This window comes from Equus przewalskii, chromosome 1 (assembly GCF_037783145.1).
Source record: "Equus przewalskii isolate Varuska chromosome 1, EquPr2, whole genome shotgun sequence".
Taxonomy (NCBI): domain Eukaryota; kingdom Metazoa; phylum Chordata; class Mammalia; order Perissodactyla; family Equidae; genus Equus; species Equus przewalskii.
This window is the reverse complement of record NC_091831.1, coordinates 125872019-125884647: the sequence shown is the minus strand read 5'-3', so window position 1 is coordinate 125884647 and position 12629 is coordinate 125872019.

Genomic DNA, 12629 nt, shown 5'->3' with positions numbered 1-12629 from the left:
GCCAGGCGCTTTGACACAGATGCAACCATTTCATGGTTCCAGCGGGATCCAACACGACACCAGAAGTCAACTTGACTTTTTTTTTTCTGTCCTTTTTAGACTATTCTCTTTCTTCCCATCCCGAAATAAAATCTCAGGCAGGTCTTGTAGCTTTTCTGGGCCTTTTTAGTCTCCAAGATGCTGTCACTTCAGTAAATAGAAAACCTAGTCGAGTTTAATATCAAAACACCAAGCTCTGATCTAATTAAAATTCTCCCCCCCCACCCCCCACCCCCGCCGCTCAGGCCCACCCTAGGCTTCAGACCAGCCGGTGGAGGTCCCGGCCATCGCTTGGCTTTCTTCACGGTGCCTCGGCTCCACTTGTTGCTGCTTTGGCCCCTGCAGGGCAAGCCTGGGGTGGAGGAGAGGTGAGAGGCAGGAAAGGTGGCCCACACTGGTGGGGTGGCACTCGGGTGTTGCAGCATCCTTTGTGGTGCCGGGCCATGAGCCATGCCACTTTCCCTTCTGCTACTTACAAGCCCCCAGCCCCAGCCCTGGGCTCTCAGCTGACCTCCGCTCTGTTAAATTCCCTCCCCGCTTCTGTCTGCCACGGAATCCAGCTGAGAAGCCCCCAGTCGAGCTGCCCCTGAGGCAACAACAGTGGGAGGCTCCCTCCCAGAGCAGCGCCCTCTCTCCCTGCTCCAGCCTGTCCCACCGGCTTCTCACCTTTAGATTTCTCAGGCGTATGTCAGACATCAGTCCCTGTGTGCCCCGAACTCTGAGGCCACATATCTAGCCGTCCGAATGCCCTCCTCAAGCATCTCCTCCCTTCTCCTGTGTGTCCGGGGAACATGTGACACACTCTAACTCTCTTCAAAGAATTTCCCACAACTGCCCCCTTTCGACTCCTCTCTTTGTTACCCTGGAGGTGCTGGCAGAATGTTCTGCAATCTCTTAGCTTGGCCCACGCAGATGCCCCAGGCCCTTGCTTTACGACATGTGGGTACTTGGCACCTGTTGTATTATTTCAGGCCTTTGGGGTGTCAGCTGAGATGAAGGCAGCCAGCACCCCACTGTAGCATCTTGTCAGAAGAGTTCCCAAATGTAATGGTCATGATGGGGGCGCTCCTACTTCTTTTTTTTTTTTTTTTAAAGGAAAGGAATTGGTTTTTTTTTGGTTTGGTTTGGTTTTTTTTTAAAGGTTGGCACCTGGGCTAACAACTGTTGCCAATCTTTTTTTTTTTTTAAGGATTGGCACCTGGGCTAACAACTGATGCCAATCTTTTCTTTTTTTTTCTGCTTTATCTCCCCAACCCCCCCCCCCCAACACAGTTGTATATCTTAGTTGCAGGTCCTTCTAGTTGTGGGATGTGGGACGCCGCCTCAACGTGGCCTGACGAGCGGTGCCATGTCCGCGCCCAGGATCCGAACCCTGGGCTGCCACAGCAGAGTGCACGAACTTAACCACTCGGCCACGGAGCCAGCCCCATGTTTCTTGAGTACTATATGCCAGCCACTATGCGAGGTGGCTTAGATGCAATATTTCATGCCAATTCCCATCTTACAAATGGAGAAACTGAGACTCAGAGAGGTTAAGTGACTGTCCCCAAGGTCACAGAGCTTGTCTGTAGACGAGTTAGGATTTGAACCTAGACTCTCAGACCGACATCTACCCTTTTCCCACCACACCTGTGCTGTTCCCTCCGCCCTGTCCTGCCCTGGATCCTCTGCTCTAGCCACAATCTCTCTCTCCTCCCTAAGTACCTCCTGCGCTTGCTCGCTGTCCAGTCGGCGCTCTTGGAATGACCCTGCCCAACCTGTATTCATGAAGGTCCAGTTAAAAGCCCATCTTCTGGGGCTGGCCCGGTGGCACAGTGGTTAAGCGCGCATGTTCTGCTTTGGTGGCCTGGGGTTCGCTGGCCCAGATCCCGGGTGTGGACATGGCACCGCGCATCAAGCCATGCTATGGTAGGCGTCCCAAATATGAAGTAGAGGAAGATGGGCACAGATGTTAGCTCAGGGCCAGCTTTCCTCAGCAAAAAGAGGAGGATTGGCGGCAGATGTTAGCTCAGGCCTAATCTTCCTAAAAAGAAAACAAAAAAAAGCCCGCCTTCTCCAGGAAGCTGTTCAAGGCGATTTCTCCCTCCTGGTGTGAGAAACACGTCTGAATGTAGCACTTATCCTGAGCCTAGTAATTTACCTTCCCGTACACATCTTTATGTTTTAAGTTGTTAATCTATGTATCACTTGCATTAAGTGTACAAATCTTAAGCACAAAGCTTGATGAGTTTTACAAATGAATATGCTTGTCCACCACTTGGATCAAGATATGGAACATTTCTAGAAATTCAGAAAGCTCCTCCTACCCCTTCACTGTCAATACCTCCCCAAAGTGCCACTAGTCTGCCCTCTGTCACTTATAGGTTAGTTTTGCTGGCTTTTGACCTTCATAGGAATGACATACAGCACAGGCTGGTTTGTATCTGACTTATTTCTCCTGTAGGATTACCTATAAGATTGTTGTGTATAACAGTAGTTCATTCTTCTTTACTGTCGTATAGTATTCCATTGTGTGAATACACCATAGTTTATCCATTCTACTGATGATAGATATTTGTGTTATTTACAGTTTGAGGATATTATGAATTTATAAGCATTCTTGAATTTATAAGCATTTCTTTTGATGGGTTTAGTCATTTCGGTTGAGTATATAAGCAGGAAAAGAATTTCTGGGGCATGTTTACACACATTCAGTGACTGATGCTGTCAACAGTTTTCCAAAGTGGTTGCACCAACTTACCTTCCCGCCAGGACTGCATGGGAGCTGCAGCTGATCCCCATCCATGGTAACATTTGGTGTGTCAGTCTTTAAAGTTTGAGCCATCCCAACGGGCGTGTAAGGTTATGGCGTTACGTTTTAATTTGCATTTTCCTGATAATTAATGATGTTGAACACCTTTGTATACACTTAGTGGCCTTTAGATACTCTCCTTCATAAAGTGCCTGTTCAAGTTAGATTTTTAAAAAATTGAATCATCTTTTTCTTATTGGCTTGTAGCAGTTTCTTACATACTTTGGATAAGGTCCTTAGATATTTGTATTATAAATATCTTTTGCTGCTCTCTGTGTTGCTTTTAAATATCCTTCATTGTCTCTTTTCATGAACAATTTTAAGGACAACCAATTTATCAATTTTATCAATTTTTTGTATGGTTAGTTCTTTTTGTACCCTGTTTCAGAAATCTTTGCCTACCCCCAGGTCATGAAGATATTCTCCTATATTTTCCTCTAGAAGGAATTATTATTTCTCATGCACATCTTTATACTCTTGCTCCATGTACGTGTATAACTAAGCAAATATAATATTGTTTTGTATATTTTTAGATTTTATACACATATAACATAGTAATAACCTAGTAATATAATAACATATTCTGCAACCTGCTTTGTGTGCTCAGTAGTACATTTATGAGATTTATCTTTGTTGGCATGTGTAGCTCTTATTCATTCACTTTTGCTGGAGCAAAGTTAATTACACTGGATAGATATAACCCCGTCTGTTTACCCTGTCTCCTGCTGATGGACACTCAGGTTGTCTCCCGTGTTCGTCAGCACAAATAACACTTCTGCGGATACCCGTGCAGGTGCCTCCTAGTGTGAGGCTTTCTGTGGGGTGCAGACCTCGCAACGAGGCTGTGGTTTTAGAGCTGCAGACACAGCACTCAGAAGAGGTGCCTCAGGGGTGCTGAGGAGCAGGACGGGGGAGATGGGTGGGTGGTTGGGGTGGGGTCCTGGGAGTCCCGGCTCTGGGCCCCCATCTGTTTCAGCCAGAGCAGATTTTCTTTTATGCATTAGGACCTGGGGTTCTGTTTAACTCTTTGTTTGAAAAATGGATTCTGCTTTAAAAAAAAGTTTGAAAACAAGTAACTGAGTCAGGGCACTCATTGTTCATAAAGTGTTACAGGTACCACCCGGCTGTGTCAGCTGCAAGGGGATGAGCAATTCCCCCCTCAGCTCAGCCAGGCTACCCCAGCGGCTACTTTGCATCGTTCATTAACTCCACGTGCAGATCCACTTCTCTTCCCAGCTAGACTCTGCAGCCTCAGCATCTGGCTCAGTGAGTGTTTGTTGATGGACTGATTGATGGATAACCTGTTGAATAGCTGGGCACTGTTGTCATCTTGTATTCATGTGTTTTGCAGTTCACAGACCACTTTCATATCTGTCTTTCCCTTCAAACCAGGTAAGTCAGAGCCTTGAGGATTATGCAGTGGAGAGATGACTAGTCCCACTTCACAGAGGAGGATACTGAGGCTCAGGGAGGTGAAGAGACGAGCTCACATGACCGGTAGGCAGCAGATCTGGGACGTGGACCCAGGCCTTCGGATCCGGGCATTGTGCCCATTCCACTGGTATGTGTGGCCTGAAAACACAGCCTTAATGCAGACATTAATTAATAACTAATCCGTGCGCTGCCTTCTGCAGTTTACAAGGTGCTTTCCCTTACATGTTCTCTTAATTTCCACAACCCTTCTGTGGGGAGGATGCTATTATTATTACACCCCTCCTCAGCCCACCCCTTTTCAAAGAGAGAAACTAGTGCTCAGAGGGGGGAGGTGTCTCACCCAGGACCACACAACTGCAGAGTGACGGAGCTGCCCTCGACATCCAACGCCTAGCTCCCCACGCCCTGGTCCACTGGGCCGTCTCTCCGCTTTACTCCCCACGCCCTGGAGCAGGGCCCCACACGTCTGGGGGCCAGGCAGGCTTTCAGCAGCCCTCCAGGTCCACCCTCCGGCACGCCTGGCCCTCCCTGGCAGGCCCAGGAAATGGGGTTGGCTCTGCGCTGCTGAGCAGCCCCTCCCATGAGGCCTGGGGTTGTTTTTCTTATCTAAATAAACTCTGCACAAACATGGCTGCATTACTCATGAGTAAGTTATTTGCGATAGCATAGCCCAGAGATGGGGAAGTTCGTTCACCCTGGAATGGTGTCTTAACCTGGAAAAATGAAAGGGGAAGCAGAGTTTTAGACCCAGGTCAGCAAAATCCGAAACGTGCTTTTCCTTGGCACCCACCCTCCGTCTCAAGCCTGGGGCACACTTTGCCCTGGTCAGTGGGTCGCACTGGAGGACAGGCAGAACCCACCTGTGCCTGGGGAAGAGGGCGCGTGCGCCCCGAGGGTCGGGGACTGTGTCTTCCGTGGCCTCCGGCTCTTCCCATGGGCTCTCCACAGGAAAGAGGGAGAAACTCTGCTGCATCCTCAGGCCTTTTGTGAAACGGGTGCTGGAATCAACGCCGGGTTCATGTTCCCCACAGTTAAGTTCCCTCACCTTGTGGGCTCGGATCCTTCCTAGGAAGGCCCTGGGATGGGGAGGGGTTGAAGGAGCTGTTATGTAAATGAGGACGTGCATAACTTAGTTCAGAGCCTCCCACGGCAGCGGCAGCGGTGCGGTTGTTACTGTCGAGGAGGCAGGTAGTCAGGTGGGTGGTGGGAAAGAGAGGATGCTAGAAGCAGTTTATCTTGGCCCACCACCACGTAGCTTTTCACACAGCCTTTCATCTCTCAGGTGTGTTCATTACCTCATCTTCTGGGTGAGGGCCTGGCTCAGAAGCTCTGTGATGCGCTCAAGGTAGCAACTAGGAGTCCATCATAAACCACAGACAGCGGGGTTTGCGTTTGCAAAGGACTCTTGGACACACGATCTCAACGGAGTGCCTGGCAGAGCTAGGAAAAGAGCCTTAGTCCCTGACTCCTAGATCAGCAGATTCTGGTTTCAGCAGAATGTTTCTAGGATGCCACCTCTGGCCCCTGGATGTGACTGTGCTGGTCCCAAGGAGCATGGGCACTACCTATGGCTTCTGTCCAGGGCTCAGGGACTGCGGTGCCCGGGCTGTGTGGTCACAGGGATCCCGTGCTCCCCTTTACCAGGTGTGGACTGACAGGATGGAGCTTGGAGAGCCTGCAGTTATTGCGCTGTGTGGGCCTCGCCCTGGAGACCTTATCTGATTCCTCTCTGCGCTCCCACAGGACGGCCACCAGGATGGGCCGGGGTAAGACCGAGATGCCCCGAGAGATCTGGCCCCTCCTATGAAATTCAAACAAGAACAGTTTTAAACCTGAAAAAGGGCCACCCATCCATGTGGGCTAAACTCAAAATAGCTTCCTGCTTGAATTCTGATTGCACAATCCCCGACGAATGCAAGGAAGCTGGACTTTTCTCCTTGGGCAGGGAGTGGGGCAGGAGCGGGGGGCTTTGCTCTTGGCCTAAGCAGCTATAGCACTGCCTCCTGGGTCACCCAGTCTGCCAAGGGGGCCTTGCACATATGGGTGCTCAGCCCACGTCTTCTAAATTGAATGAGGTGTGTCCAGTTCCCAGAAGAGGACTAAGTCCAAGCAGTACTGTGTTGGGGCGTGGGCAGAGAGTCTGTGCCAGCCCAGCACACACACATACATGCACACACATGCACGCACACACATGCACACACTTGGGGTGTGGGGAGGAGAATGTGTGTGGGTTCAGTAAACTTTCCTAGTTCCAATTTGGAGGAACAGCAGAATAAAAACATGTTGTTCCCTCTCACAGTTAATACCTGTGTTTGGAGTTTCCACATCTGGCCAGGTGTGGACTGACCCCTGATGGTGACTGAGCCTTGTGGACAAGTTTCCCACAGAAGGATCGGCTCCTAGTCCTGAACCAAATGGCTAGAATGCTGGGTAGAACCCTCCACTTCAGAGAAGATTCACTTCCACAAAGGGACTTTAGAATTTCCTGCTGCAGCCCCAAGCAGCTGCATTGTACAGCTAACACATTCCTAACCAAAACTAGCCTGGATCTGCTTAAAAAATAACAATGATGGCAAAAATACACTTAATGAAGGTGTAACACACCACAAAACCACAGAAAGTGGGGTTTGAGTTTGAGGGGGAGTGTATAATTGTGTGTGTTTTAGACATTAAGTTAAGGTAACGTGGCTTCACTGGGAAGAATCTGAGGGCAGGAGGGAGAGAACCATGAAAACAGAAGTCTGTGCTGGCTGGGAGCTCAATTCCAGCCTGCCCAGCTCAGTTTCAAGGATGGAGAGTGGTCCTTTGTTAGTGTGTATGTATGTTCATTTTTCATTCATTCATTCAAATATTTATTGAGAGACTGCTTTACACCAGGCGCTGTCCTAGACACTTGGTGACACATCCGTTAATTAGATAGATGAGCTCCTGCTCTGTTTATTCAAGTCAGTGGAAACAGAACTCTTATTTTCTGGCTCCTGGATTAAACTGCATGCTCCCCAAGGGCAGGAGGCCAGGCTCTTCTCTTGTGCCTTTCTTCTACAAAGTGCCTGAACATGTGTGCCCACAATGGATGCTCAGGCCACAGTCCCCACGGGCTCACAAAGGAAAGTGAAATCATGTGTCCTGATGCCCCCGGGGGGGGGGGGCGGTGGTGCTGGACCTCCTTTCCTTCCAGCAGCTCCTCTTCCGTGCTTCTCTCCCAGGCCTCCTGGGTGGCCTTGGCAGGATCAGGCCCTGAGTGTTTAGCTGTTGATTAAAGCTGACAAGAACTTGAGGTGTTACTCTCCCACAGTCATTTGCCTCTAGTAGGGGATTCCCGAAGACCGGAGGAATGCGTCTCTATCATGGGATTAGAAGGTCAGAGCTAGAAGAGGCACAAAGGCAGACAGGCTTCAACCAGAATGACAGCTCCCTGGCAGAGTTTAAAGAAAGATTCCAAGGCAGGAGAGAGCTCAGCAGTCCACTTGCAGTGTCTGCCGTGGGTCAAGCAAAGGAGGCTACCTGAGTCTTGTATTTACGGTACCCAAGGTCAGTCCAACCCCTTAATTTTACAGATGAGGAAACTGAGACTGAGATGTAAACACACAAGTAGGGAGCGGGTCAGCTGATGGAACCAGACCCTCCAGACCCCCTGGCACTCCAGTCAGTCAGTTCTCCTGCCACTTAACCAGGCTTCAAGCACTTTGGAGGAAATCCTCCCCCAACTCACAGCCCACCTCTTCCTGCGTGAGTGAGGTCAGCCCCGATCCAGAGCTGTCTATCATCCTGCACCCTGTTCCCAGGTTTCTTTTGGTTTCTGTCATTTCCTAGTAATTATTTGTGGGCAGTAAAATACGGTGCAACTAAAGCTGAATCCATACCAGAAATGGCAGGATTGTGGTCCAGGTTGCCTGGATTTTGGCAATTGACACCTCAAACCAATCTTCATGTAAATCCTTCCACGCCTACCCTGCAGATTAGGCCTTTGACATCCCCTACCCAGTGGCCGAATGAGCACTGGGTGAGAACCTGCAATGTAAGTCAGGATGCCACAATTTAGTTATGAGACCTTGGGCACATCACTTAATCTTTCTGGGCCTCAGTTTCCTAATTATTCATTCATTCATCCACCAAACATTTATTAAGTAAGCACCTTCGATGTGCTTGAGCACAGGTGTTGGGGATAGGAAAACAAGACAAGGTCTTTGACCTTAAAAGGCTTAAAATCTACTGTGATGGGTTCTAGGTATTAGCATGGAAGTCTGACTAGGGTAGAGGGAGGGCTCGCTTCTACGTGGGAGTCAGAGACCAGAAGGCTCCATGAGGAGGGTGACACTCGAGCCTAGTCTTGGATGAGGAGGACGTGTTCATCTCATTGAAGAGGTGGGATGTGGAGACCGAAGGGACAGAAAGGACATGGAAGGCAAGAAGGAGTGGCCTGAGCAAAGACACAGTGGCATGAAAGAATCAGGAATATTTGTGATGTGCCTGGAGAGAAGTTGTGATGTGGGGCACAGCAAGAGAGACGAGGCCAGAGATAGCCTGGGTCACACCACTGAGTGCCTTCTGCTCCACAAGGAGTTCAGGCTCTACTGCCTACAGCGGGGCTGTCCAACACGGCAGCCACGAGCCACCTGTGGCTACTGAGTACTTGAAATGCGGCCAGTCCAAATCGAGATGTAAGTGTAAAACACGCAATGGATTTCAAAGACTTTGCACAGAAAAGAATATGGAATAGGGATAATTTTTATATTGATTACATGTTGAAATGATAATATACTAGATATGTTGGGTTAAATAAAATATATTATTAAACTAACTTCACTTTTTTCCTTTTTTAAGTGTGACCTTAAGAAAATTTACAATTACATATGTCACGGTCATGTATTTCTATTGGACAGCACTGCTGTAGACAATGGAAATTACTGAAAGCAGTTTTTTAAAAAGCAGGGGAGATGCAGATTAGATTTGTGCTTTAGAATGCTCACTCTGGCACAGATTGGAGACAATTAGAAGGTGATTGTAGTAATTGGTGGGCAGCAGTGATGGGGGTTGGATTATGGTGGAGGCTGGGTGATTGGGAGGTGATGGGGTATTGGTTTCCATAGGGTTTGGTGATGGATTGGATGTGGGAGCCGAGAAGGGAGGAGTCTCTGGGCTGCTGGTTGGGTGACTGTAGACGGTGGTGATGCCCCTGGAGGGTGGAGCACTGAGGAGGAGGTTCACGGAGGAAGCTGATGAGTTCACTAACTTGAGAGGACTGTGAGCCTCTAATGTCCAGGTGACAGTTTTAGACTGGAGCTCTGGAAAGGAGTTGGGCTGGATGCTTAGGTTAGAGATTGTCAGTTTATAAGGGTTAGGTGAAATTTAAGGGTGAATAAGATCATCAGGGAGAGGAAGTAAGAGAAAAGAGGCAAGGACGTGGCTCTGGGTAGCAACAACACCTGTGGGAGGGCGGGCGAGGACTGAAAACCGCCTCTTCACACTGCACGACAACAGTACACCCTCTGATGCCTCAGTGAGGCCACGCAGCCCTCGGCTCCAGGCTAGGAGGGCTTTCAGCAGAGACTTCATTTGTTGATTTCAGAGAAAACAAAAGTCGCAGCTAAAGCTGAAGCTCTCTGGTCCCCTTGAATGGAGCTATTGATGACTAAGTGAGGCAATGAGAAAGGAACCTGCCGCAGGTGCAGTCTCACCTTACAAAGCTGGTGTGGTGAGGACAAGCTGCAAGAATCGCTTTTCAGGGGGCCCTTTGGTAATGGCATCAAAAGTAGCAATTCTCCTTCTAGGGGCTTACTCTAAGAAAATAATCAGAGACGTACATATATGTATATGTACGAAAACATGTAAAGCAGCACTTTTAGTAATAAGCAAATAAGACTGGGAGCAATTGAAATGTCCAATCGTGGGAAACTGGTTTAATAAATTATGGTAGCTCCAAGTGACAGAATGCTCTACAGCCATTCGAAGTAATGTAGTAAATGTATGTTAATTGACATAGAAATGTGAGACCTCATAAAACCTCAATATGTGTTAGCCTTCATTATTTTTAAAAACATCTTTGCTGAGATATAATGCACATATCATACAATTCACCCGCTTAAAAATGTACAATGGTGTTTAGCATATTCGAAGAGTTATGCAACCATCACCACGATTTTAGAACATTTTCATTACCCCAGAAAGAAACTCTGTACCCATTAGAAGTCACTCCCTCCCCCCGCCCTCCCCCAGCCCCTGGCAACTAGTAACCTACTTGTCTCTATAGATTGGCCTATTCCAGGCATTTCATAGAAAAGGAATCATACAATATTTGGTCTTTTGTGACTTGTTCTTTCACTTAGCATTATGTTCTCAAAGATCATCTGTGCCATAGCATGTATCTGTTCTTCATTTCTTTTTTATTGAACATAGCCTTTACAACGGATGTCACTACAAAATTTTAAAGATTTCCCTACAATGAAAACATTTTACTTTTATGACAAAAACAACTAAACTCCTCCACTTTAAGTTGGTGTCCTCCTTTTGGTTAGACTGAATTCCTTGGGAGAGGGACAGCTGTCCCTTGTTTCTGTAACTTTCATTTCATTCCTGCAAATCTGAGTGAACTGCAGGATGTTTGTTCCCAGATGCTGGGTTATATGTAAGGTGCAGAGTATTCTAGATGTGTGTATTATTTTGAGAAGTGAGGACTCTGCTTTTCCTTTCACACACCCAGTGCCGGACCACACAAGCACGACCAGGGCCCCTGGAGCATCAGCAGCTGTCAGGCCTGACCGGACTGTCCACATAACCGCTGCCTCCTTCCCCTCCACTCCCCAGAATCCGCAGTCCATACCCTGGAGAGAGCTGGCTGCAATTTCACCCTACGCATTGTTTTCTCTCTCTCTTTAAAATCTTTTGTTTAAAGTGAGGTACGACTTTGATATAGTATATGCTATTCATTTTTAATGTAAAAATAGCATGTCAATATATTAAGAATAATTTAAAGGCATACAATCTCACTGCCTTTATAAAACTATATTTTCATTTCGGCACACCACTCTTTGGTGGCTGTCCATATACACATGTGCTTTTAAAAATAAATACAATTATAATGAACCAACAATTTTCCAACTGATGTTTTTTAGGTCCACGTTGCAAACTGAACCCTGGATGGAGGGAGATCCTGGGCCTGAGCCGAGGCTGCATTTGTGACTCTTGTTATCCCAGAAAATAGGAAAGGGAAAACACAATGATCTCTAAGAACATACATACATACAAGATGCAAAGATAAAAACACAATCCAGGAAGAAAACACGCAAACATCTGCCCGTTCACTTAAACGTAGAGAGCTGGACTCTGTGAAACAATGTGATCTGAACAAGACAGATCTCGGAGGATGGGCAGACAGAAGTCTAACACACACGCCTGAATCTCAACACCACCTGTGTATACAGAGAGAAGGACCAACGCACCAAACATACACAGTAGTAAAAGCACGCGCACACACACACACACACACACAACTAGGCACCTACCGGGATCCTTTCCTGGCCCCCGACTTGCAGACCGGCAATTTCTGAAAGCTGGGAAGGAGCTCCTGCAGGAGAACTCAAGCTAACTGTGAACCCTGCCCTGGGCTCCAATCCATCCGTCCTCCCCCGCAGGCCTGGCCCCTGGGCTCCGTCTGCACAGCTGCGAGTGTCTACGCACAGCTCCAGGTCCAATCCCCTGGCCCAGATCTCCCTGAGTCAGACCTGGGCCCCTCAGCGCCTTCCTGGGACAGTACCTACACCCAGCTCCTTCAGTCACAGCCCCTCCTCTCAGGGACACTCTGTCGTCAACACCAGGAATGCTGCCGGGGGGCTCTGGGGACAGAGGGGCCCATGATAAGCTGGCCATCAGGGTCAGCAGTCCAGCAATTGGACCCTCTGCGTCCCTGGTCCCTGCTCTGTGAAGCGGCAACAATATCCACCTTGTAAGGACTGTGAGAACTTCAAACAAGACCCCATCCCTGAAGCCCGGGCCCAGAGCCTGGCACAGAGCAGACCCACAAATAGTGGTAGTCCCCTGGCCCTCAGTCCCCTGGGCTGTCAGATGGGGCAATGCCTGAGCCTGCAGGCTCCTAGGGGTTGCCGTGAGGCAAGCATTTTAAATAATTTTGACTGGGTTCTCCAAATGTGAGCTATCTGGGCTGGAAGGTGCTGGAAACCAAAGGCTCTGTCTTTTGATCAAACTAGAGAACAATTAGTACGTTGACTGCCACGTGTTGAGCACACCGTGCAGCTGAAGCTCTGGAGCGGAGGGAGAGGTTAGCCATCCTCTAGTACACAGTTCTTCATCATTACAGATCCACGAATTCATTCATTTATTTTCCCCCTTTAGCCTCATCCCCAACTCC